Here is a 27531-nt window from a genome sequence, read left to right as displayed (position 1 = left end):
TGACGCGAGAATTGGCAAGTCCTGGCCTGGCTTACCTGGTACCCTGTGGTCCGGGTGTGTTCTCTTAGTTTTATTCCTATGAATTTAATCGGGTGGACTGATAGTTTGACTTACGTAAATAAATGTGACTCGGAGGCTGAAGCAGTGAGGACCCTCCCTGCGATGCATCTGGAGAGTACCTCCAGCTTGTAGGGATCCCAGTACTACACTGCCTGCTGTCGTCTGAAAACATGTTTTTCTGGTGTTTGGTATTTTCTAGGCAGGAAGGTAAATCTACTCCCTGTTATTCCATAATGGCCAGGAGCAAAAATCTTCTCTTTATTTTTAAACTAAGTTGAATAGCAAACTGTTTCCCTTTTCTCAAGTAGAAGTGAAATGAAAATATTCTGGCCTCTGACATCACTGGGAGAAAAAGCTACTGAGCGACTTTTCACCACGAAATTGATGCATATTGTTCCTTGCTAGTCTTACCTTTATAATCTGCATCAAAGAAGAGCTTGTCCTGCGTAATGTCTGCAGGAATTAAGTCAGGATCGATTTGCTAAATCTTGCTCCATGGCCCCTCACTGCAGGAAATAGAAAAGCTATTTCCAGCCCCGTAAACTATTAATCTATTAACGAGTTTAGTTCTGCAAGGAGGTAGGAAAGGTTGGCTTTGGTGAAGTATCTATTCATGGTAATTAGCTCATAGAGCTAACTTTAAGAGGGATGTCAGTGTCTCTGGTTGTTTTAGTTTGTTGACTTGTGAGGAAAACTGGTGTTAGAGAGTTAGGAGGCCTCAGAGAAATACCGGTGGAGGGGCCACCCACTGCTATTTTTATGAAGAAAAGCCAGTTAAAACGGGTAACCAAGATGGTCTTAAGTAGAAAAGAAACTGCATAATGCCAGCTTTCAGTTAGTTGCCTCAAGGTGTAAAAGAGGCAAACTTTTTTTTTTCTATTTGCTTTGCCTTGTATAGTAGACTGAACAATGGCCCGCCAAGATGTCCATGTCCTAACCTTCAGAACCTGTATGTTATCTTACGTGGCAAGAGGGACTTTGCAGATTTGATTCGGTTAAGGAGCCGGAGATTGAAAGATTGTCCTGGATTATTCGGGTGGGTGGACCCTGTGTAATTATGATGATAAGAAGGAGGCAGGAGTGTCAGTGTGAGATGTGATGACCAGAGCAGAGGTGAGAAAGAGAGAGAAAGAGAGAAGAAAAAAGATTTGAAGATGGAGGAAGGAACGAAGATCCAAGGTATAAAGGTAACCTCTAGAAGCTGGAAAGGAAGGAAATAGATTTTCCCATAGAGCCTCCAAAGGAATGCAACTGCACCAGCACCTTGAGTTCATCTAACCTCCAAAACGGTAAGATAATTAATTTGTGTAGTTTTAAGCTGTTAAGTTTGTCGTAATTTGTTACAACAGTATGAAATGAACACTCCTTGGGTTGAGGTTTGGTTGCGTCTGTGTGTGGCTCAAGTTTTTCCTGGCAGCATCCCCTTCAACCTCACCATTGCTTCCCCTGAGGTCCTGCCCAACAGCTACGATGTATTGTATCTTGAGTCTCTTTTTGGCTATCAAGTCCAGAAATATACTTAGGCAATACGTACACAGAAAGGCAAAGTTAAACCCAAAACCTACCATAAAATATGTTTGAGAAGACTGTGAACTCCAGGACAGGGTCATGGTTTTGTTTAGTACTGTTTACCTAGTGCCTGGTACACTGCCTTCCACAGTGTTGCATAGATTATTAGAATGTTAAACAAAGGAACAGATGCACAGAATACGATTTCTTCTGCCTGCGGCTTGGTGCTTGCAGAAGTAAGGGGCACATGGGTTGTCACCCTGCTCTCCTCCCTGTCAGCCACCAGCAAACCAGAGGACTGCTCTACTGTCTTCAGTAACGAAATCCTAGTCAGAATGAATTTGGATATATGCATCAAAGCCTCAGAAAGCATAGAAAAACCACAGGGAAAACAGTTTTGTTTTACAAATAATGTATATTTGTGTGGTCACACTGTATGACAAACAAACACTGAAAGGACTGACATATTTGGGTGAGTTTACATAGCAAAGCCTCAAACCACCAGCACTGTATTTCCAATTCTTCTCTCATTTCTGAACAAGCCAAGGTAACGATTCCAAGCCTTACTTCATTTCTGTCTGCAAGAAATTGATATGAACCTGTAATGCATGGCTGAAATTACTTTTGTATAGATAAGAATGAATAATGGAATTTTCTACAAGGCCCACTTCTTTCTCATTACTATGAAATCATCCTCTATCTTGGAACTAGAATAATTTAATTTGGCCTAAAGTGGAAGCTTTTATTACTAACATGCCTTCTATTTTTGAGCGGAAGACAGTATCCGGCTTTGACCAGTACTAGAAGATGTGGCTTTATTTGTCCAAGTCACCATTATGATGTCCGAAAGTATAATTAATTAGTACTCTAACTGATAATGTTAGGAAAGACCCCAGTGATAGATGGTGCATGTAAATGTAATCAGGACTGTGGTGAGTGTAATTTCCCTCAAGAGTATTGAGACACTTTGGGGGAACCCTTCCTTCGCTTATTGTCAGTACATTTGAAAAAGGCCGTGATATAGACTATTTGATTGAATGAAACCGAAATGAGGACAAACTTAAATTTCTTCTAATTTTAATTATCTGAAAATCACAGTAGAGAAGTGATTGTGATTATAACTCTTTATTATAGAAAATGGAGGGCCAAGGTTATGATCACTTTGGAGTAAGTGCTCACTTTTGAATAAGAGAAGGGGCAGCTAGAAGCAAGGATTTAGAAGGAAAAGCAGATATGTGTGTTCTATGCCATTTCTTTTTTTAAAGAAAGAGTCTGCTTGTCAGAAGGACCTGTCTGGGATTTCAACCTGTACGAAGTCTCACATGCTAAAGGAGTTACTTTGCCATGCAGGGAAAAAAAATGTGGTTGCTATTTGCCACAGAAGATTGTACTTATTATAGTAGGGCTATTCCTTGTGAGTTCTTCCTTTTTTAACCTAAAACCTTAAAAGGGATATGTGTCTCTTTTATATGATGCAGGTTATCCTGCTATCTGAAACACACTCTGTTTGGGCAGATACTACCCATTCTTTTTCTTTCTTTCACCACAAACCTTTCTTGCCTTAGATCGTGCTAGGCATTTTACATGCATTAAATTGTCAAACGTTATAGAAGAGGAAACAATAATGCTGAGAGGTTAACTGCCTTAACCAAGGTCATACACTACATTTTGCCTCCCTCTCCCTAACTCTACCCCTAAGGTAGAGTTCCTTTACCACTCTACCACTCCTCCTCTGAATTCCTGCAACTCTTATGAGCTGTGCCATGCAATTTAGATGTAATTATACTCTTCCTCTTAGTGACCCTGGTTGTTTCATACATGTCAGTCTCATCATCCCAGCATCCCAGCATCATCCCATGAGATAGGAGCCCAGTTGCTTCTTCCTTTGTATTTACTCAACATAGCATGGAGCTGAGATTTTGGTAGATTCTTAAGGATATTTGTTGATTTCAATAAATTAAAACCTTGATGATCTTACAAAAACTAACAGTGTGTCTGTACTGCTTTACATTTTACTTGATGTGGGAATATATTTTGGTTATGTTTCATATATTACCTTCTTGCACTTTGGAATCTAAGATGTATTTGTACACTACAGAACAGTTGTGGGGCAGTTGGCAGTAAACCCCACTACCCCAAGGAATCTAATATATTCTAATATGGTTCTGTGAGAAAATGTTCACAGAACTATGAAATTATTCTCCATATATCAAGGAATCATTGATTCTTCAGGAAAGATTTCTCAGATGGTAAAGATTTTAGCAGAAGTTCAGACATCTTTGTTTTGCAGAATGATATATTTTATGCTTGCAATTAATGAAGCTTTCACATATTTACTGCTTCTGATGTACCAGTCAGTGTTGTAAACACCATCCCATTGTATCATTTAGTTCTCATAAGAACCCTGTGAGGTAATGCTGTTATGACCTTCATTTTACCCACTAGGGAAATGAAGCAGAGATTGAGTCACTCAAAATTACCTACAAAATGGTAGGCCCATGAATTAAATCTGGGTAGTTTGACTCAAGAGATCATGCTCTCTGAGCAAAATGCAAAGTCACTTCTTAAAATAAGAGCATAAAACTGTCCTCTCTTAGTGTTAAATTAATATGCAATTTTATGCCTCCTCCCCCATTTCCTTATCCACAAGCATATTAATATTTGTTAGGTAAGTGCCCAAGAATTTGATTTCTGTTTAGAGGAAAGGCAGTTATTCCTGATACCTAAATTCAGTATTTTCTAAACCCTATCAGACCCAACGTCACCTTTTTATAACAGATATTTTCTAATAGTCATTACCTTCTTGAAATTCATGGATAATGTAATCCACCTACACATATAAATAGAAAAACATCAATATAATGACGACCTGATGTAAAAGAGAAATAAAACTAATTTATAATAGTATCTGTTTCAACGTGTAAAGGCATTAACATGCCTAAGCTATAAGAAATGACAAAAAAAAAAAAAAAAAAAGAAATGACAAAGTAGTTAGAAAGTTACACCTGTTGCTCTAATCACCATGGATGGAGACTGATACAGGTAGGTTTTCCTGGTGGCTCAGATATCATCAGTAGCGTTATTCTTGGTGATGAGATTTTCTGAAATGGTGACTAAATCTTGGTTAAGTTCTGGAAAAGTTCCCCTCGCTTGCCCAGCTCTGTAGTTCTTCCATTGTAAGAAATATGTTTTTTTTTTTAATTAACTAATTAATTAATTTATTTTTGGCTGTGTTGGGTCTTTGTTTCCGTGCGAGGGCTTTCTCTAGTTGTGGCAAGCGGGGGCCACTCTTCATCGCGGTGCGCGGGCCTCTCACTGTCGTGACCTCTCTTGTTGCGGAGCACAGGCTCCAGACGCGCAGGCTCAGTAGTTGTGGCTCACGGGCCTAGTTGCTCTGCGGCATGTGGGATCTTCCCAGACCAGGGTTCGAACCCGTGTCCCCTGCATTGGCAGGCAGATTCTCAACCACTGCGCCACCAGGGAAGCCCAAGAAATATGTTTTCACATCTCTGAAATCAGGGTGTGTTTTATAAGCACTGTCAGCCAGGTGTCAGTAATGATCATTGTTACTGTCATTGCCTGAACATATGCAAACCGGGTTACTGTTACCGATTTCATTTCCAGACAGACTCTTTGAAAACTATGTGAAGAATGGTTATAACCGCTAGTTGTTGTCTGAAAACTTTCCATCAATATCTTTGGAAGGTTCAAAAAGTGCCAACATCAAAGCATACGAAATTGGTGTCAGTGGCTTTGAAGAAAACCTGAACACGAGTTGAGCACTGTTTTAAGAAATACAGCATCATCAAAATACTCGAAAGCAAAAGAATAATTTTGTTTTGAAAACCATGGATGTTGACAACTCTGAGTCAAAAATTTTCTGAATATAAAGAAGTTTTAGAAATACCTTAATTTATTTTGCTTTTTTTTTCTTTTATATGTGTCCAGGTGTGTTTGACTTGTGTCTAAATATGTCTAAAGGAGCCCTTTAAATAGAGATAAAATTATGTATAAGAATGCACTGTGTCATAGCTTAATTGGCAATGTTTTTCTTCCCTTTTCTCTGTCTGCCTCTCATTCTTGGTGATATTTAAGTAATATTATATTTTACAACTGACAGTGTTTAGTCAGATGAAATGCCGTAGTTTCCTTCCTGGAAAATTCATAGCATAGTAAAACAGTGCAAACATACTTTGTTTTTATATGTAAAATGATGTTAAATTCCAGGCTCAGATAGATAAATATAACTGGGTTTTCCCTCCCAGAAATAGACTAGTGTCTGGTTGATGAGGACTTCCTGCATGATATCTAGCATCCCTGGCCCACCTAATGAAAGCCAATAACAACCTCCATTCTTTGTAATATCTAAAACTCACCTCCACAAATTTCCAAGAGACCCCTTAGGAAGGTACCGCTTCTACAGAGATTTTCTCTTTTGAATACTTGGGGGTACGGTATTCCCATCGCTTTTCACTAGAGGGAGCAACTCGTCTCTAAGAAAGTGGTATATCTAGTCTATGATGGAAGAACTTTGGAATGGTCTCTCACTGTAGATGAAATACTCTTGTAATTGAAATTGAATTATAATCTTTTATTCCCTCTAAGCTGTAATCGTTACAAATTAGTTTTCTCACACAGGCTTAGGTTTGTTATAATGGCTTCCCATAATCAAATCAGGCCAAAGTATCTCATATGACCCTGCCTACTCTGACAAGGCCCTTACACTGTATTACAGAAGTCATGGACCCGGTTTCAAGTTCCAGCTCTGCCACTAACTAGCTGTTTGACCTGGACTAGTAACTTCATCTTTCTGAGTCACAGTTTCCTCATAGATAAAATAGAGATTATAATACATGCTTTAGAGGCCTATTAAAAAGATGAAATAAGATACTGTAAAATATTTAACATTATAAGCTTTCAATGAATAGAAGCTGGTACTATTATTTGTATTGTTTTTATGCTAAAACTTACATACATTAAACTATTGTCCATGGTATAATAACTGGGTACTAAATTCCATTATAAAACAGATAAGTGTTTAGGAGTTCAGAGGAGAAAGACATCCATGTGGATTAAAGTAGTCAGTGAAAGCTTCATGGAAGAAACGACACTTGACTTGTATCCTGCTATGGGTAAGAGCTGAGGGGCTTGAGAAGGAGATGGGGCATTAGGACATAGTAAGCATACTTGTCCACTGCTCCAGTTATTTCAACATACATTCTAGACCTGCACTGTCCAATATAATGGTCAGTAGCCACATGTAGCTATTTAAATTTAAATTAATTAAAATTAAAAATTCATTTAATCAGTCACACCACGTTTCAGGTTCTCAGTAGCAACATCTGGCTAGTGGCTACTGTATTGGACAGTGTGTAACATTTCATTGTGGCAGAAAGTTATATTGGACAATGCTGTACTAGACATATAGCACCTTCAGGTGGTAGAAAAAAGGCTTGCTAGAATTAAAATGCCATACCACAGAGAGAGGCTTATGCTTTATAAAGTTCTTAGAAAAAAATTATTTATTAAAATTCATGCTTTCAGTTAACTTTTTAGCAAAAACTGTGTGTGTTTATATTGGGAGTAAGTATTCTCGCTGGAAGTACTTACCTACTGGCTCACTTAATATCAAAAAGATAATCCAAGTATTATGCAACCCACATCCTTCACTATAAAACTTAGATTTAAAATAATTTACCAAAGTGAGCCATTACCCTTCAGAGAAAGGACTGAAGCTAAATGAATCAAATTCAGAAAGAGTTAGTTGAAAAATTTGCGTAATTACATTAGTCATTTAAATAACCCATAAAATGTGTTCTTGGTAATGAACTCCTACTGTATTTTTAGTAAGATGAAAAACATTTTAATAAAATGAAAAAAACAATTAATGGAAATAGTTATGTAGATTTTAAAAATTTTACTATGAATCATAGGGATTTGTTTGGTACAATACCGAAAATTGACAGTAAAGCCATTGAATAAACATGATTTTTATATTTGAAAGCATCTCAAACTCCTAAGGTTAAGAAATTTCATACAAGGGAAAATATTTCTTTGCCTTTTCTAGATAAACTCTTTAAACATTGTTCCCATGAATTTGTGCTGTGGCTGTTAATTAAAACTCCAGAGCTCATATATAAGTTACAAAAATATCAGTAATTTTTTAAAGTACAGTCCCAAGGTCAAAGAACCTTATTGGAACAACCAGACTGTCATGATGAAAAACAGCCCTCTTGTTTTAAAGCAAGTTTCATCAAGGTCATTTATACTTTGCACATAAAAATTAATTCAATATGAAAAGTTCGTATTATAATGTCTAACTTGATACTTTGGTTTTCTTTCATAACACTTCATCTGTTACCTGAGAACTCTGCCTTGTGAATTCTTTGGCTCTAAGACTATATTACAACTTCCTTGAGTCTGTGAGCAATCCATTCTATGCACATCTGTCTTAAAAATGTGAATGGTTGATTTGGAAGGAGACCATCATTCATTCATTTGCTCATTAATAGAAATTATCTCATCTTCCTGTATGACATAGGTAGAATTCACCTTATTGGAAAGATTAGGAAATCTCAGAGACGTCAAGTGACTTGCCTAAAGTTATATAGCTAGTAAGTAATGTAGTGTGGATAAAAACCCAGTTTGGCTGACTTCCAAGCTCTTTCTGCTATGCCATGTTGCTTTTCTGATTTTTTAAAATCTTTGACAGTAACCAGGGAACTCAAGGACTATTGGCTCTTTCCTGATAACTGCTTTTTCCAGGGTTTATATCTTCAGTGCCCACCACCCAGAGGATCATCCTGCAGTGTTGACTGCATTGATTGAATGATTCCACACTGAAATCCAGCTTTAACAACCATGGAAACTGTATGTATTAATCTAAACAGAACATACGGCTTTTAGGAGACAAGTGCCCTCAGTGGAAACATTTATTAAATGTGGGACAGATTTAAGAAACAGTACCGCCTGCTACTGCTGATATTTGTAACTTAACAGCATTTCCAGATTCTTAGACGTGGGGTTCAAAGAGTTCATTTGCAATGAATGAACTCAAGGGTAAAAAGAGCTCTGCCTGTAAATATTTCATTAGTTTTCACTGTACTATACTCAGGAGGAAATTTTGAAAGTAAAGGTTTGTTATCAGGAAATGCATGAAGTCCAGTTTGAAAATAATTCTAACTTACCCTGAGAAAAGAATGGTAATCTGCATCCTTCCCACTTAGCATTTCATCTGCCCATATATAGTCTCTCATTATTGGAAACATTTCCCTGATTGCAAAAACCGAACAGGATCATCTTAACTACTTTCTTCTCTCCCAAAGAGAGAAGGTGTTCTGGGTTTATCCCCAGTGAAATTGCTGATGAAATGCTGATCCTAGAACTGTGTTACTAATACAAAAAAGTAAACAGAGCCACAATCTAAATTTGCTAAATTTTCTAGTCACCATTCTGGTCTGCATTGTCTTTTGGAGGACAGTAGATTGGAGGCATAGATTGGAGACCTGACCACTCTATTTGGTCTTTCTAAACTGTAAACTCAAAACATATTTGTTGGTGTTTACTACGTGCAAGACACAGAACTGTGTGATAGGATTCAAAGATCTGAAAGACGTGAACTTTGTTCATTAGGAATTTATGCCATTGTGGAGAAGATAGAGAAATAGATAATTATAATACCAGATGATAAATGCAGCAAGAGTGGTGTGAGCCAAGGGCTGTGGATTCACAGAACAGGAAGTTTATGTTCCTATAATTGACAAGAGAGCTGTGAAAGAATTCACAGAGGAGAAAGTTTTGAGATGAGTCCTAATAGAAAAATAGGATTATAACAAGAAGAGGGAGAGAGAGAATTTTAGGCTGAAGAAATACCCTGAGCAAAGACCTGGGACTCAAGTAGGAGCTCAGACAGCTTGGGGAATGGCTGAAAGAGAGGGCAATTAGTTGGGGGTGGGGGTGATGGTTCAATAAAATGGAGTCTAATGACTAACAGTCTCTTATATACTTGTGTGTGTAATATACATTATTATATGCATATAGTGTATATATGCATTTTAAAACCCTGTGACTATTAGAGGATATTGGAGGTCTTTAAACAGGGGACTAACATACATTATATCAGATAATAACTTAATTGCCAAGAAAATGGCTTGAAGGTTGTATGGTTAAAGGCTGGGAGATCAGTTGTGAAATGTTGAAATGATTCAGGCAAGGATTAATGAATATATCTTTAGAAATGTGGTAGTAACAGAACAGATGACTTCAGAGAAATAATAAAAGAACTGATTAAAAAAACTAGATATGAAGGTGGGCAAGGAGTTGAGGAAGATTGATTTGTTTTAGTTTGGGCCACAAGGATGGGTGGAAATGTAAGTTATGAAATATAGGCAGAGGGTCAGGTTTTGACAAGAGGGGAGAAATCATGAGTTCAGCTATAGACAAGGAGAGTTTTGTTGTCAATCTGAGGTAGCCCTTTGGAGATACAGGAAGATAAGTTCAGGCATTTGTAGGTCAGGAGAAGAGTGTGATCTACAGGTAGATCTACTTCATTAGTGTATGTCAACTCCTGAATATAAAATTTTATCACTTTTTGATCAAATTCCACATGAGTGAAGAGCTGGGAATTTTTAGAATTCAGAGGGTCCAGGTACAACATTTGCAATTGCTTAATATGCTTCATTGCATATATTTATCTTATCTTTCCCTTCCTGCTGAAGATCTACTTTGCAATGTTTTCCTGACTATTCTGCCTCAGGCTATCAAGTCTAAAAATGAGGCTTTTGGCCTTCTACTAACTTCGATCCCATACACTAATGAGGTAGATCTACCTGTAGATCACACTCTTCTCCTGACACTATCAGAGAGGACAAGAACACCAGAAAGACACGTAGAAGGAGAGGAAAGGAGAGCCAAGAATAGAACTCTGGAACACCGACATGAGAGAGACAGGTGAGGTGGAACAAGCAGAGGAAAATTGAGAAATAGCTATTAGAGGTAGGAGAAGAACCAGAAGAGAGTGTTGTCCCAGAAGGCAAGGGAGAAATGGACTTCAGGAAACCAGGGTTAAGAGGATGCAGCCATGTTGAGTGAGATGAAGACTGGGAAGAAAAGTTCCTGAACTGGGCAACCGTGTGGGCATGGGTGTCTTTAGGGAGAACAGTTTGAGAAGAGTGGAGGGGCAGGATGGTTACAGAGTTGAGGAGTGAATGAGAAATGAAGAAATATAGCTAGCATGTGAGGCCAGTTCTTTCATAACTGGCAGTTCAGAAAAGGAGAAAGACCATGTGATTGATTCAGGGAGATGTTGGGTTGAAGGAAGAAAGTTTCTAAGAAGTGGAATTAAAGGAAGTCCTAATCATATATCCTTACTAAAGTAGGGATAGACCAGATGTCTTAATCATTTAGGCTGCTGTAACAAAGTACTATAGGCTAGGTGGCTTGTAAACAACAGAAATTTATTTCTTATAGTGCTAGGGGCTGAAAGTCTGAGATCAGGGCACTAGCATGGTTAAGCTTGGTGAGAGCCCTCTTCCCATTTGCAGACTGCCGACTTCTCATTGTATCCTCATATGGTGGAAAGAAGGCAAGAGCTCTCTGGAGTCCCTTTTATAAGGGCACTAAGACTATTCGTGAGAGCTCCACCTTCATGACCTAATTACCTTCCAGAAGCCCCACCTCCTAATACCATCACTTTAGGGGTTAGGATTTAAACATATGAATTTTGGGGGACACAAACATTCAATCCATTGCATCAGCCCCCCTCCACACAAAAATGGAAACAAACTAAAAGTCAGTAGAAGAAAAGTTGGATAAATTATGGCATGTTCAAAAATTGAATATTACATAACCTTTTAAAAGGAATAAAATGGATCCAAAGTAGTGACTTCGAAAAGTATCCATGTTAAATTAGATACAAAAAACACTGTAGATAAATATATCATAATTGTATTTTAATAAATAATATAAGTTGATGCCCATATATCTATATAAACATGGAAAATATTTGCAAAGGATGTGTACCCAGCTGCCAACAGTTGTGGTCTCCGGGGAAATGGCGATGAGAAAAGGAAAAGTGGTCTTTAACTCCTTGCTTCCTACAATTTTAATGAGGGGTGGTGACATTAGAATAACATTTGCACTTTTAATTTAAAATATTTTTCAAACAACATTAAAGAAAACCCTCTCATAAAATGATGAAATAATTTAACTTTATATGATCAAATACAGAGTTTAGTATTCACTCAAAAGAAGAAAACACCATAAACTAACATATTTGCTATGATAATTTTTTGGATTGGTATTTAAAGGCTGAAGCAAAAACACTTGCTCAAAATGTGATATTGAGTTCAAGGTAAATGAAGGATTTTTTTTTTTTTGCTTAAATTAGGAAGATGAGGCCAATAATAGGCTAGAGAGTAATTTAAAACAACGAACTCAATCAGAAACTTAATTCACTGAGATGAACCTCTGTATTATGGAGCATTGGTTGCTTTAACCAATGAGCTAGAAGTGACCTTGGTGATTTATTTGGTAGTAATTTTTATTTAAAGTACTGTATATCTTTTAAAATATATCTGTGTTAGTCAGTGTTCTCCAGAGAAACAGAAACATCAGGAGGTAGCTATAGACATGTTTATTTGGGGGAATTGGCTTACGTGATTATGGAAGCTGACAAGTCCCACAATCCGCCATCTGCAAGCTGGAGATCCAGGAAAGCCAGTTGTGTAATTCAGTCTGAGTCCAAAGGCCTGAGAACCAGGGGAGTGGATGGTGTAAATCCCAGTCCAAGGGCTGGAGAATATGAGATGTCCCAGCTCAAGCATGAGGCCCGGGAAAAAGAGTGAATTCCTTCTTCCTCTACCTTTTGTTCTATTCAGGGTCTCCATGGATTGGATGAGGCCCACTCACATTAGGGAGGGCAATCTATTTCACTGAGTTCATTGATTCAGATGTTAATCTCATTCAGAAATACCCTTCACAGAAACACCCAGAAATAACATTTAGTCAAGCAGTGCAGTCAAAAGACACATAAAATTAACTGTCACAATATGCAAGTTAGTAATTAGTGGATAGTTAATAAGTATGTCTATTTTTTATAAAAAGTTATTTTATATGGAAGGCTTAGAAGCAAGATGCTGCAGTTAGCAAAAACACAGCTAGCTTCCAAGTTAAAAATTACTTATTAGAATTTCATTGCAGGTAACCGATTCCTTTTAAAATATAAAGGCTCCTGTATTTATACACTAGTTTAAGTAACGTAAATAACCTGTAAACCAACCTTCTTAGATTGAACTTTGGGGTCTAAATGTATTAATAGAAGTGTTAAGGAATAGGAAAGCCCTAAATAGGGGACTTGAAAAGCTGTAGGGTACAAGAGTCCTTGAGGACTGAGAGTAGATGGAAGAAGTATTCGTAAATGGAGGTAAGATGTCAGTGAAAAAACCTGAGAGCTAATACCCTGCTCATGGTGTTAGAGGTAGTTGAGCAAGTCAGAACCTCAGCCCAGAGTCTATTCAGTAGTCGCTGGCCCCATCTTGAGGCCAGAGGGAGAATATAAGGAAAAGAGGAGACTGGAGCATAACAAGTCCCTCCCCCAATCTTCTCCCACCCCATCTTTATTAACAACTACCAATGCAGAATAAAATAATATATGCAGAATGTACCCTCTCAGAACCTGGAAGTATGCTGAAATGAATTGAATACCAACTACTTATTGAGCACTTCCCAGTAAGTAAGTGTAAGTGTAAGTGTGGAGGATTCCAGGATAAAGACACTGTTCCTGCTCGAGAGATTATCCAGTGGGATGGAGGACATTACACTGCAATTTGAAAAGGTGAATGTTAGGCATGTTTTACCAAGTACAATCTGAGTGCTGAGCACAGGAAAAAGACCTAGTGATTGCCTGGGGGGGTTGGAGAGAGTTTTATAGAAGAGGGGACACGAGCTGGGACTTGAAGGAAGCAGAAAGGTGTTAGAGGAGAGGATGGGAAATGGGCAAGTATAGACAACGTTGAGTGGCATGGGCAGGGGGAAGAAGGGGGAGGGAGGAAGGCTGGAATGTGAGTTGAGCTGTATTTGGGGGGCTTTGAGGCTCACTGTGAAGTACTGTGTTCTGCCATCGGCGTCCTATTGAAGTCTGACAGCATGCATCTATTTTTTCCTGTTTAAAATTTGCTGACTTTATCCCAAACATTTTTTAATTTCAGGGTCTTTATATAAGATGAGATGTGATTCAATGGCTAAATTAGCCAGTGTGTAGAAAGGGAAGGCAGGAAACTCCACATGGAAAATAAAATATAACTGCCTTAATTTAAATATTTAAACAAGAAAAGCTTTTAGGTTTTCAGAAAGCAATAATTTACCTCCTGGAAATTGGTATGTTTTTTGATACCATTAGTTTCAGTTACTTTTCAATGCATGACTAAACCCTGGAACAGAACAATTTTAACTCAAAGCTACAAATGGATTTACTTAAGGGGAAAAAGAAAATTGGAAGTTGCATTTTATTTTCATTCTAAAAATAACTAGAACATTATCATTAGAAACCTCTTTAGAAGTGGAATTCCATTAACTAGGACTCCACTGATGAAAAATTTTCCATAATCTCATCAGTTTTGCTTTTTCTTAGCAAACCATCTCTTCATGATTATTGTAAACCAATGATAAACAAGGTATATTGGAGTTATACTTACAATGTGTAAGACAGATAAGCCCTTTCATTCAATCTCATCAATCTTGGAAACATTTTTTCAGTAAAGAAATATTTCTGAAATCCCTAGTATGTTCTAGGTACTGGGAATATAGCTTTGAATAAGGCAGGCCAAATCCCTGACTACTAGGAGTTTACTATCTGGTGTGCAGAGAGAGACAATAAATATAAAAACATATAAAAAGATAATCGGGGGGACTGTTAAATGCTCTAAAGAAAGTCAGTTTAAAAAGTGATTAAGGCTGGGACTTCCCTGGTGCTGCATTGGTTAAGAATCCTCCTGCCGATGCAAGGGATACAGGTTCGATCCCTGGTCCGGGAAGATCCCACATGCCGCGGAGCAATTAAGCCCATGCACCACAACTACTGAAGCCTGGGCACCTGGAGCCCATGCTCCGCAACAAGAGAAGCCGACACACCACAAAGAAGAGTAACCCCTGCTCGCCGGAACTAGAGAAAGCCCACGCGCAGCAAAGAAGACCCAATGCAGCCCAAAAAAAAAAAAAAGTGATTAGGGCTAAGGTAGTAAGAAGAGGCCTTTGTGTGGAGGTGATTTTTGAGTTAGACCTGAGTGGTGAGAAGATGAGAAGAGCATTATTAACAGAAGGAACAAAGAGCTAAGATTAAGACAAGTCTAATCAACAAAGAGTAGGTGTCTTGAGTAGTGAACTAACTTTACTGAGGAGGTGAAGTCAGAGAGGTGGGGTAGGCAGATCATGCAAGGCTTTGAAGGCTGTAAGGAAGCTGGATTCTATTCTGTGATGACAACCTCTGAATTTTTGGTAGGGTAAGGATGACATAATTGGATTCATGCTTTGGAAAAATCATTTGGGGATGTTACCATTTTTACCTGGGGTTTTTCTTTGGTGTTATTAAGTCTTTTAGCTAATGCAGCAGCTACAGCAGCATGTATTTAAGTTACTTTAGAATGTGAGTGGGTTGCTTCCTTTTTCCTAAATGAGTCAGAAGACATTATAAGCAGAGAAGACATAATTCATAAATATATAGATCTAGATAGATATAGATTAAGTGTAGGGATAGGGGTAGAGATAAAGACAGAGATGAGACAGAGACAGAGAGATGAGGGAGGTTCCTCTCATTCAACTTGTACCGAATAAAATCTCCAAAATTTGAACAAAACCATTCACAGCTCTTTTTTTTCTCACCTAAGAGGTCCAAGATAATCCTTCAGTGGATATCTTTAATAGTTATTAATGTCGAAATAAATTCCATAGTATACTGTGAATATTGAAGTTGAGAAAATAAAATTAACATGGTCTAAAAGAAAGTTAGCACATTTTGCTGTTTTCTGAGATTGCTAGTGTTTTGGCAGTGGTTGGCTGTGGGCAGGCATAATGTGGAACGTTAGATGGAAATCGAGTTGTGGAATTTTAATAAACTGCTGGTCTGCTAATAATTTGCTTTTGTTCAAACCATTTATTTTTAATTTGGCAGTTATTCATAAATCTTAGCCCAGAAAAAAAGTGTAAATTTTTCTTAGGAAGATGTGTACAGTATTAAGAAAGTGTAGACACACCTTCACATCTTCCAGAAAGACATTTTATTCAGACTAAACTACTACAGAGGTTGCTGTAGTCCTTTGGGACCTCAAGTCACAATTAGAGAGCAAGTGAAAGTAATAGAGTCATGTTTGAATAGCAAGTTTCAAGTAGTATATTTTAAGTGGCTGTTACTATTTTGGGAATACTGAATATTCCTTAATAGTACAGTACTCATTTCATGCCATATTTGAATATTATTTTCATACAAATGCAAAAATGAAAGCAAAAAAGTCCGACTTCAAATGTGCAAGTTCCTTTAACTTCTGAATATATAATTTTATCACTCTTTGATCAAATTCCACATGAGTGAAGAGCTGGGAATTTTTAGAGTTCAGAGGGTCCAGGTACAACATTTGCAATTGCTTAATATGCTTCATTACGTATATTTATCTTATCTTTCCCTTCCTGCTGAAGATCTACTTCGCAAAAATGTTTTCCTGACTCTTCTGCCTCAGGCTATCAAGTCTAAAAATGAGGCTTTTGGCCTTCTACTAACTTGCTAGTGTCAAAGAACTATTGTCCTTCCCCCATTCCTCCCACCCTTTGAATTTAAGTCCAAAATCAATGAATGGTAACAAGTTTTCTTCACTGGTTTTTAGTGTAGAGTTCCAGTTCAGAAAAAGTTCTGTTCAAGAATGAATTCCAGCAGTGTTCCTATTGCCAACAGGCAGCATTAAAGTCTTGGAATATGGAAGTAAGCCAGAGTAAATCCTGCTCTATTTGAGTGAAATAGTTTATATATGATAACATATGATTATGATTCTTAATGCAAACTTCATGGCCATCTTTTCTTGGGTTAAATGATGAGTGATTATGGGCAGCAAACTTAAAGGTGAAATCATCCCAAGTATGATTTTTATTCAGATACTGCGCAAATACAAAATATGGAGCAAGGTCCTAAGAGATAGAGCATTCTTTGGTTGTAGAATGGTAGTTGGATTACTGAAGTGGTCAGGCTGAAAGGTTTTGGAGTGGCTGTAAGTGCCAGCATAAAGAGAGAGAGAGCAGACAAACTGTTCTGGGGCAGGCTTCTCCCTTGGAGGTCAAAGGCAGTCCTGAGGACCCACCTGGAGAGGGAGTCTTGTTCTTCTTCTTCCCTGGAGATGGCCAGGCCTTCCTGAAATCCCTGGCCTTACCCATGTGGAGCTAGACTGTGTAACCCACCGTTTCAGGAGCAGGGAGGTCAAGTCCTGCTCAGGGTCATGCTCGTTCAATATGTTTCTGTGTTACCTATTCTATTAAATGTCTATGTGTCCCAAGAGGGAAGAACTGTATTATTCTGTTCTTCATACATTCACCCTTGATTTTCCAATCTCTTCTCCACTTCACAACCAGAGAGACCTGATAAGTAGTAGCTGATTAGTTCACATCCTTAGTTAACCAACCCCCCCCCCCCCCCCCCCGCCTCCACACCTCCCCACCTCCCCAGTGGCTGATTATCTCTTAGGATAAAGACCTCACCGCAGGCCCTCTCTCTCCCTTCTAGCTACAGTGAAGGCTTTCACTTCCACATTTAAGCAAAGTTCCTTCCTGCCTTGGGTCCTTTTTATGCAGTTTGCTTTGCCTGGAATTCTCTCTACCCCATCCTCCCTGCCTTCCTCACCCTTTTCACCCAGCTACTTCCTACTTACCCTCTCATCTCAACTCACAAGTCTTCCTCTTGTGAGGAAGGGAAGACTTCCTTGAGCCTCTGCACCAAGTCGGGCCCCTCCCCCTCCTTATACACTCTCACTGCACTCTGCATCCCCATTTGTAGCACTTACAATTGTAGTTAATTATTTATTTAATATGTTTCCCTTGGTAGATTGTAAATGCAATGATGACACCAAATATGTCTGTTAATTGCCAAACTTTAAGAGCCTAGCACAGCATCTGGCATATTGTAGACATTCAGTATATATTTCTTGAATGAATGAATAAACGATGAGCCAACAAATGACCATCTGGATGGTCTGATTCCTTTTTGCACACTCCCTCCCAACCCCCCAATGTGAGGGACAGGACAGTAGGAGACAGGTGTACGTGATGGGTCCTGTAAGGCATAGAACAGTGAGGGTGGAGGAGGGCTGATGCAGAGAGGGGCTGATAAGCCCCCTTTTTTTTTTAATAAATTAATTTATTTTATTTATTTATTTTTGGCTGCATTGGGTCTTCATTGCTGTGCGCGGGCTTTCTTTAGCTGCGTCGAGCGGGGGCTACTCTTCGTTGCAGTGCACGGGCTTCTCATTGCGGTGGCTTCTCTTGTTGCAGAGCACGGGCTCTAGGCGCACAGGCTTCAGTAGTTGTGGCACAGTAGTTGTGGCTTGCGGGATCTAGAGCGCAAGCTCAGTAGTTGTGGCGCACGAGCTTAGTTGCTCCGCGGCATGTGGGATCTTCCTGGACCAGGGATTGAACCCCTGTCCCCTGCATTGGCAGGCGGATTCTTAACCACTGCACCACCAGGGAAATCTAAGCCCCCTTTTTTAGAGGCAGTTACAATTCAGGAGGGCCAGAGATCAAACAGCCAAAACCATATCCTGAAGAAGAGTGAGGGCTTTGGATTAAATGGTGAGCCAGGCCTGTAATGGCTGCTGAGGGATAAAATCAAGCAAAGAGCCAAAGATGCTGAAGTGAGGAGAAGTGAGTCAAAACAGGGGAAACCAAGGTCCTCTCAGTAGTTCCAGATGTAAGGTGCCAAAGCCTGGGGAGTCTTCTGTGAGCTTCACTCACATATTCATGGGTGGAATGTTCATTTAAAGGTGTCAGTCTAGGTTGCAAAGTATTTACCCCTACTTTTTAAATACGCTTCCACATTTCCTCATCTGAAACCTTTACAGTCCCATGAGTTTCATATTCAGAGTTTTTCAGTTTTTAGAAAGGAGGTAGATAGGGCAAATATACCATGAATTGAGTACTACCCACAGTGAGTTCTGAGGCAGCACTTGTTAATTATCAAATACGTTAATAGGCATGCGGGGAAATGTATGAATATTCACAGTGAGTGGGATAAATAAACACTATCAAGAGCCTCAGGATCACTTCAGGTCAAGTTTTGCTGCCAAGTGAGATACAAAAATATTTTCAAAGTTTTTTGGATTTGGAAATTCTGGATGGGGAATCGTGAACCTGGTACAAAGCGTTGTTCCTCTGGCACCCTGTTAATTCCTGTTTGATTCTCAGCAACAGGGGAGGAGCCGCCCTGATCTGCTCAGGGCTTCCCCATTTCTGCAGGGAAATCCCCAGAGTCCTCCCAGCCCTCATCTGCCTGGAAGAAAACTTGGCCACCCCTTCCCCTTCCCTTAAGCTACCATGAGACGGTTGTCAGTCTACAATCCGTACTAAGTATCTGCTGTGCACAGGGCTCAGTTGGGAGATGGAAAGCTAAGCAGAAGATAGACTATTTAGGTTTATTCTTCTTTAGGTAATCCTTCTCTATCCTAGACATCTCACCTGAGCTCCGTGTCTTATTTCCAACTGCATAATACATAGATCTACTTAGCACTCAAAAGCAACACTGGTTATCCTCCTTCAACCTAGAATCAAACAAAGGACAAAATCTGTTACTTATAATCCTTATCACCATCCATTGAATGGCCCAAGCTAAAATCAAACTTTCATTTCTTTACTTTTCACACATAATGGGCACTAAATGCTGTTGAATTTCCCATGTGGGCCCCCTTCTCTCCCATCCCACTAAGGCTTCATCACCTCAAGCTGTTTTTGTCTCCCAGGTCTCCTCTCTGCCCCTTACGTTATGCTGTCTCTTACCCATTCACCTCTTTCTCATTGACCTTAATGATTTTTCAGTAATAAAGTATTTTTAACATACTGTTTAAAAATGTCAATGTCATGAAAAATAAAGGCTGAAGAACTTGCTGATTAATGGACATGAAAGAGACAAGAAAATGAAACACAATTCATGGTCCTGGATTTGGTTCTACAAGATAAAAATTGTCATATTATAAAGGTCATTATTAGGACAATTGACAAAATTGGAATTACATGGATTAAAATTTCCTGAATTTGAAGATTGTAATTCGGTAATAAAAGAGAATGCCTTTATTCTTGGAAAATACACACTGAACTATTAAGGGGTAAAAGGATTAACTACTCTCAATTAGTTCAGAAAAAAAATGTGTATATATACATGTGAGTATATATAAATGTGTATGTGTGTATACATACACATGCATATCTATATGTCTATTTCTCTATGTCTATATAAATAATATATATGTTATACAGAGAAAGAAAAGAGAAAAGTAAAGCAAATGTGGTAAATAGTAATAATTGGTAAATCTGGGTAAAGAGTATACAGGAGTTCTTTGTACTATTCTTGCTTTCTCTAAGTTTGATATTATTTCATCATAAAAACTTATAAAAATTAAATTTTTAAATATTAAACGTGTATTACTTTTATCCAAATACCAAACTTTATTGATAACACACACAATTTCATCAGCTTCCCGCTGCCCATGTAAAGAAATTTTAAGCTCCTCAGCATCGTGCTCAGGACTTCCTATAATCTGGTCTCAAATTACTTTTCTACCTCACTGTTTCCTTTCCCTCCGGGTACTCATTCTGTCCATGATGAAATGATCACCTGTCATTCTTCCTTCTGTGGTTTTTTCCCTGCTATTCTTCTACAAGATGTGCCTTCACTGTTTCTTCACCAGTGACTTCCTATGCTTGCTCTGAGACCAAGCTCAGGAGTCAATTCTGCAGTATCCTCCTCTATAACCCTAGGCAGAGTTAACACATCCCTCCTATTATGGACTGAATGTTTGTGTTCCCTAAAATTCATATGTTAAGCTGTAACCCCCAAGGTGATAGTATTTGAAGATGGGGACTTTGGAGGGAAAAGGGGTAAGATAAGGTCATGAGGATGGGACCTTTATTTTTTTCTTAATTTATTTTTTATTTAATTAATTTATTTATTTTATTTATGGCTGTGTTGGGTCTTCGTTTCTGTGCGAGGGCTTTCTCTAGTTGTGGCAAGCGGGGGCCAGTCTTCATCGCGGTGCGCGGGCCTCTCACTATCGCGGCCTCTCTTGTTGCGGAGCACAGGCTCCAGACGCGCAGGCTCAGTAGTTGTGGCTCACGGGCCCAGTTGCTCCGCAGCATGTGGGATCTTCCCAGACCAGGGCTCGAACCCCTGTCCCCTGCATTGGCAGGCAGATTCTCAACCACTGCGCCACCAGGGAAGCCCAGATGGGACCTTTATGATGGGATTAGTGCCCTTATAAAAAGAGACACCAGAGAACTTGTCTCTCTCTCCACCATGTGAGGACACAGTGAGACAGTGGCCTTCTGCAGGCCAGTCTTCTGGCACCTTGATCTTGGCCTTCTCGGGCTCCAGAATTGTGAGAAATACATCTCTGTTTGTTAAGCTATGCAATCCGTTATGGCAGCCCATATGTGTATACTACTATGTGTATACGTAGTACTTTGCATAGAGGTAAACTATAGCAGTTAGGACTGTCTTATATTAAGTTGCTGATGGATCTTTCTCTCCCACCGGAAGTGAATCCTGAGGGCAGCAGCTGTGTGCCTTATCTTTCTGTCTCCAACACAGTGCCTGACCCCCTGGAGTCCAGGCTGGCTGAATGAATGAAGCAGAATCTAAACCTGACCACTTCAATTACTCATTAACTCTACTGTTTGAGTGTGGATTCATTGCCACTTCATTTGAATTTGTGACAAGTTGATTTTAGCATTCGACAAAGAGAGACACAGTTTCTAATGAAGCAAAGGCATTGCATATAGCCCTGCCTGCCTGTTCCTATATCATGAGTTATAGATTTCAATGGTCTTGAGAATTTTTAGTAAAGAATATTTTAATTGAAAACTGTTATTCTGAAAAGAAATAAACTTTCCTTCATATACTTTATATGGACATGAACTAGATAAAGCATGCTTACACTAATGAAGAAAGTTTTTTTTTTTAATGAAGTAATGTTATTAATAAATTATGAATAATTCTTTTTCGTTAGGTAGTACAGAGTTAAACAAGGGTAGGAATATTCATCTCTATTTGTTACCTTTACTCCAGCTCATTTTTAATTAAAAAACTTTTTCCTATATAGTCCCCTCCCCAGCCCCTCACTCACAGACATTTCAGTAGATATTTTACTCAAAACAGAACAAAACTCTGCAGCCCATGCTGTGTAACAGAGGAAGTGTGCACAAGATCATTCCCCATTCGAAAGCTGGAGACAGGTTGTATAAATATGAACTAGTTAGTCAAGTTCAAGCATAATTAGGAGGAAGTATTGGAAAATCTTGTAAAGATTAATATATTTGGGCTTCCCTGGTGGCGCAGTGGTTAAGAATCCGCCTGACAATGCAGGGGACATGGGTTCGAGCCCTGGTCTGGGAAGATCCCACATGCCGCAGAGCAACTAAGCCCATGTGCCACAACTACTGAGCCCGCATGCCAGAACTACTGAAGCCCACGTGCCTAGAGCCCACGCTCTGCAACAAGAGAAGCCACCACAATGAGAAGCCCACGCACCACAGTGAAGAGCAGCCCCCACTCGCACAACCAGAGAAAGCCCATGCGCAGCAACGAAGACCCAACACAGCCAAAAATTAGTTAATTAATTAAGAAAAAAGATTAATGTTTTCCTTAATTCTGAGTTATTTGGTAGTAATTCCTATCAACTCAGAGATCACTTTTGCTTGATTTCTTTGTTTTCATTTCATTCTGTACATGGCCATAAATATTCAGTGAGATCTATAGCAATTGTAAAATCCATCAATCCATTTCTGTGTTCTTTGGAAGACCAGCTGGACTAATTTTGAATGTCCTCAATCACATATTACTACAGCTCTATGTCAACTGTGTTATGGAGTAGGTCTTAGTCTGGGCTGCTATAACAAAATACCATAGACTGGGTGGTTTTTAATAACAGATATTTACCTATCACAGTTCTTCAGGCTAAGAAGTCCAAGATCAAGGTGCCAGAAGATTCAATTCTTGGTAAAGGCCTTCTTCCTGGCTTGTAGACCGTCACTCTCTCCCGTGTGCTCACATGGCCTCTCTTTGATGTGTGTGCATGGAGAGAGCCAGAACTCCCTCTCTCTTCCTTTCTTTTATACAGGTACTAACCCACCATGAATACACCACCCTCGAGACCTCATCTCCATCTAAAAGGCCCCAACTCCTAATACCATCACCTTGGGAGTTAGGGCTTCAATATGTGAATTTTAGGGGAGACACAAACATTCAGTCCACAACAGAGTAGGTTCACTTCCTTTACTGGCTGTCGTACAACCTGGCTGCCTCACACACTATTTATCTGCTGACACTGCCTGCCCCCCTATTGTACATTGACAGCATTAGAAGCAAGTTGTTCCCTGGTAAGCATTAGGCTCAGAAATTCTAGAGTTTTGTTTGCTTGTTTTGTTTTGTTTTGAATCTTGGCTTAACTCTTATAAAGGATTTGTAAATCTTGTAAATGTGTTAAGTAACATAGAAATGGATGTGTCCTTCCTTATTCTAATATATTTTGAAATGAACTGTTTAAACAGAAAATATTTGTTTAAAAATATAGATGAAAATATTAGGAAGGTTAAACATGAAGAATAAATGTCAAAATATTATGGTGATAGTCTGGTGTAGTGGATAGAACGAGGGCTTTTTAATGAGAAAGACCAGAGTCCACAGTCTTTTATTTTGTGATGTATTAGCTATATTTTTTAAACAACTTACATAAATCCATTGGGTCTCAAGTATATCTTCTATAAAATGGTGATAATAATACCTATTCTTCTGGGGGGCTGTTTTGAAAATGAAAAAATACATGTAAATTATGAGCGCCAGTGCCTTGAGCATAGTAGATAATCAATAAACAGTAGCTTTTATGATTAATAATTTTAATTCAAGAGAACAAAATAAGAAACTGATAGGTAGTTAAAATCTCTGATTGATTATTGCTTTTACCCAAATTTTTAATTTTGTTTAAAACGCCCATTAGTAAATTGAACATATTAATAATATCACATAATGTTTTATGAAGTTTTATGTCTAAGTAAGTAAACCTGAATCATCTGTTGTAGTGCATGACACATAGTAAGCACTCAATAAATACTCATTTTATTCGCTCCTCCCCAACCTTCACACACATAAATCTCTATTTAGGAAGCTTTCTTTCTTCTAAGATGGTCTAGAAAATAACTTTTTTATATACTTAGTCATTAGATATGTCATTTGAATACACACACAACACTCTAAAATGAAGGTCAATTACCTATAGATTATCTGTTATTTTGTGCGAATCCTACTATTGCCACTTTGTGACTTCAGATAACATTAATATATGAACACATTCACCTTTGCTTTTCTTAACTCCAATATGAATATAGCCCAATAGTAATGCATATAAACAACATTCTAAATTTTGCCAACTATTAGAGTCTACTGAATATTTATTAGGGCTAGGTTTCCTGGTAGGCACTTTACATATATAATTGCATTCAGTCCCCACAAATTCTTATAGGTAAGTACTGTTTTACAGATGAGGAAGCCAAGGCTCAAAGTCTGGGTTCTATAACTTGTAGGTGGCTTCAGGATACTACATTCTCCAGTTGTTGCCCTTATTTTATAGGCAGCTATTTCTCGTCTTTTTTTGTTTAGTCCTTCTTTTCTTCCTTGCTTCTAAATACGGAAGGGTTCTAGACTTGGCCTTTGCCCTCTTCTCTTCTCTGTACATGCTTCCTACCTAGGTTGCTTCATCTACTCAAATGGCTTTGAGTACACTGATAAATCACCTGTAGGCTGAAGAATTCTTTTTTTTTTTTTTTTTCAGTCACTGTCGAGGTCCTCTTCTTATATCCAGCCATTCCCCAAAATCTTCATCTGGATGCCTAATAGGTCTCTAACTCTAAACTATATTCTTCTTGGTATTCCCACCCATGACCTGCAGCTGTGCTGCTACCCCAGCTTTCCTGATCTCAGTCCATTCACCCAGTTGTTCACAACAAAAAACCTGGGAGTCATCCTTTATTTCCCTCTTTTTTTTTATTACTGGCATTCAGTCTACCAACAGCTTTTTTTTTCCCTAAATGTGCACACTTCTCACCATATTTATCAAACCCACTCTAAGATAAGATAGATAGATAGATAGATAGATAGATAGATAGATAGATAGGTAAAGATACACCACCATCAACTCTTGCCTGGACTTCAGCAAGACTCGTATCCTGGTTCTACTCATCCCCCTCATAGTTTCCTTTCCACACACAGCCAGAGTGAGCTTTCCAAAACATGAATCAGAACGTGTAATTCTTTTTTACAATGGCTCTCCCCATGGCTTCCCGTTACACTTAGAACAAGTCCAGATGTCCCCTATGGCCACAGGGCCTTTGTGCCCCACCCTGCCTGTGCCTCCAGCCTCAGCTCGTTTCCTTCCATCTGGCTGGGTGTGCTCCCAACCACTGTGTCTTCTGGCTGTTCCTCCAGTGTGCCAAGCCCTTTCCTGCCTCAGGTCTTTACATGTGCTGCTCCTTCTGTCTGGAATGCTCTTCCTAGACTTTTGAATGTCTGGCCCTTCACATTATTCATGTCTTACTCAAATACCACCTTCTCAAAGCCTGTCCTGACCAATATATCTGGAACAGAACCCACAGCCTTGCCATTTACTCTTCCCTTGTCCTGCTTTATTTTCTTTGCATCATGTGTCACAATCCAAAACCGTATCTTTTTTACATTTATGTTCATTTTCATAATGTCTCTCTCTCCCATCAGAATATAAGTATCCTGAGGCAGGGACCTGGACATCTAGCTCACTGCTATATTCCTAGTACCTAAAGCAGTCAGTGAAATACAGTCAAAATAAAGAGAGAGACAAGAAGAGAGAGAAAGACAGAGCTTTGTTTCCAGCTCAGTCTGTTCCATTCCAGCAGGCTGTGCTGACAATTTCATGTTTGTAATTTTTTGCTTGTAACAACAAAAGATTGGCAACAACCCAAATGCCTATCAATAGAGGACTATTGGGGCTTCCCTGGTGGCGCAGTGGTTGAGAGTCGGCCTGCCAATGCAGGGGACACGGGTTCGAGCCCTGGTCTGGGGGGATCCCACGTGCCGCGGAGCGGCTGGGCCCGTGAGCCACGGCTGCTGAGCCTGCGCGTCTGAAGCCTGTGCTCCGCAACAGGAGAGGCCGCGGCAGTGAGAGGCCCGCGCGCTGCGATGAGGAGTGGCCCCCACTTGCCGCAACTGGAGAAAGCCCTCGCGCAGAAACGGGGACCCAACACAGCCAAAAATAAATAAATAAATAAATAAATAAATAATTTAAAAAAAAAAAAAATAGAGGACTATTAAAAAAATCATGGAACATGCATACAATAGAAAAAAAAAAGCCACCTGTATAAAAGACCTATCTCTAAAATAAAATGAAAAGAGTAAGTAGCAGACCTGTGCTCTGACCATCTGCCTTCCTGTCTCTGGCCCTTTACTCATGCTGCTGCTTCTCTCTGAAATGCACTTCTCCAGACCTTTTCACTCTCTGTCAAATAGCACTTCCCAGAGAATGTACCCCAACAAACTATTTAAAATATCTTTTACACCCCCTTATTCATTAATCTCTTGCCTTGCTTTACTTTTCCGCGTGGTAATTATCATCAACCAAAATCATATTATTTACTCATACATTTATGTATTTTTTTAAATTGTTTGTCTCTCCTACAGGAACATAATCACCATGAGGGCAGGGACCTTGACAGTCTTATTTGCTGCTGCATTGTCAGGGCCTAGAACAGTGGCTGGTGTAAGTTAGAAACAAGAAATGAGATAGAAAGAGGTAGAACTGAGTTTCTAAGTCAGTTTCTGTTTGATTCTAGAGTATATCAACCACCACAATGTGCTACCCCTCATTCTTAAAATCTTCTGTGTTAGGACCTTCATGCTTTCAGTCTGAAAAGGACCTTAGAGATCATCTAGTCCAAGTTTTGATTTTGCAGAAGAGATGACTGAGCTGAGAGCTAGGTGATGTGTGGAGGTCCAGGGAATGTGGGGTTCAGGGATGAGAGGACTTTTTTTTTTTTTACTTTTTCAGCTTTGGAGTATGTAATGTATTACTTTTTTGTTTTAACTACATAAATACATTTTGAAAAATATCAGTAAGATGGTAACCAGTTCAATAATTCGGGCATAAACACTGTAAGGGTTTGGAGGAACGTAAGTCACTATGGGCACAGTCACTGGTCAGAGCAGCCTTCCTGAAGGATGACATAGCTGGTCCTTAAAGGACAGAAAGGATCTGATGGTGAAGAGGAAGGAGCATTTCAGGAAAGCATTGAAGGACTAAGGAGTGGTTGGTGGGGGGCCGGGGGTAATCCAGGTATAGGAGGGAGACTCTGAGAGGAGAAACCTATTGCCATCTGTAATATGGTTTACTCTGGAAATAGGAACTGGAACATCAATCTATAAATCTTTAAAGCCAGTAATGGAGAAACTTACTCTCTTATGTTTTTCTGGTTTATATACATTAACCTTATTTTTTTCTTTTCTGTAGACAGATAATGTATGCCAAACAGCAGTTACAGATTATTATGGATTGAATTGTGTTAAAAAAAAATATGTTGATGTCCTAACCCCTAGTACCTCCAAATGTGACTTTATTAGGAGGTGGAATGTTGCAGATGTAATTAGTTAAGATGAGGTCATACTGAGGTAGGGTAGGCCCCTAAGCCAGTATGACTAGTGTCCTTATA

General features: G+C 39.1%; 1 long non-coding RNA gene across 3 annotated transcripts in view; it reads left to right on the top strand.

Moving 5' to 3' along the window:
* Nucleotides 1-63: 63 nt before the first annotated feature.
* LOC309634611 overlaps nt 64-27531 on the top strand; it is a 46974-nt gene continuing 19506 nt past the window's right edge. For all 3 annotated transcript variants that reach the window (XR_014248234.1, XR_014248235.1, XR_014248236.1), the window contains exon 1: nt 64-1349. This is a non-coding gene — a long non-coding RNA (uncharacterized lncRNA). The remainder of the gene's footprint in view (nt 1350-27531) is intronic.

Source organism: Balaenoptera borealis (genome assembly GCF_965194805.1).
Source record: "Balaenoptera borealis genome assembly, chromosome: 9".
Lineage (NCBI taxonomy): Eukaryota > Metazoa > Chordata > Mammalia > Artiodactyla > Balaenopteridae > Balaenoptera > Balaenoptera borealis.
This window is presented reverse-complemented; position numbering and strand designations above follow the sequence as displayed.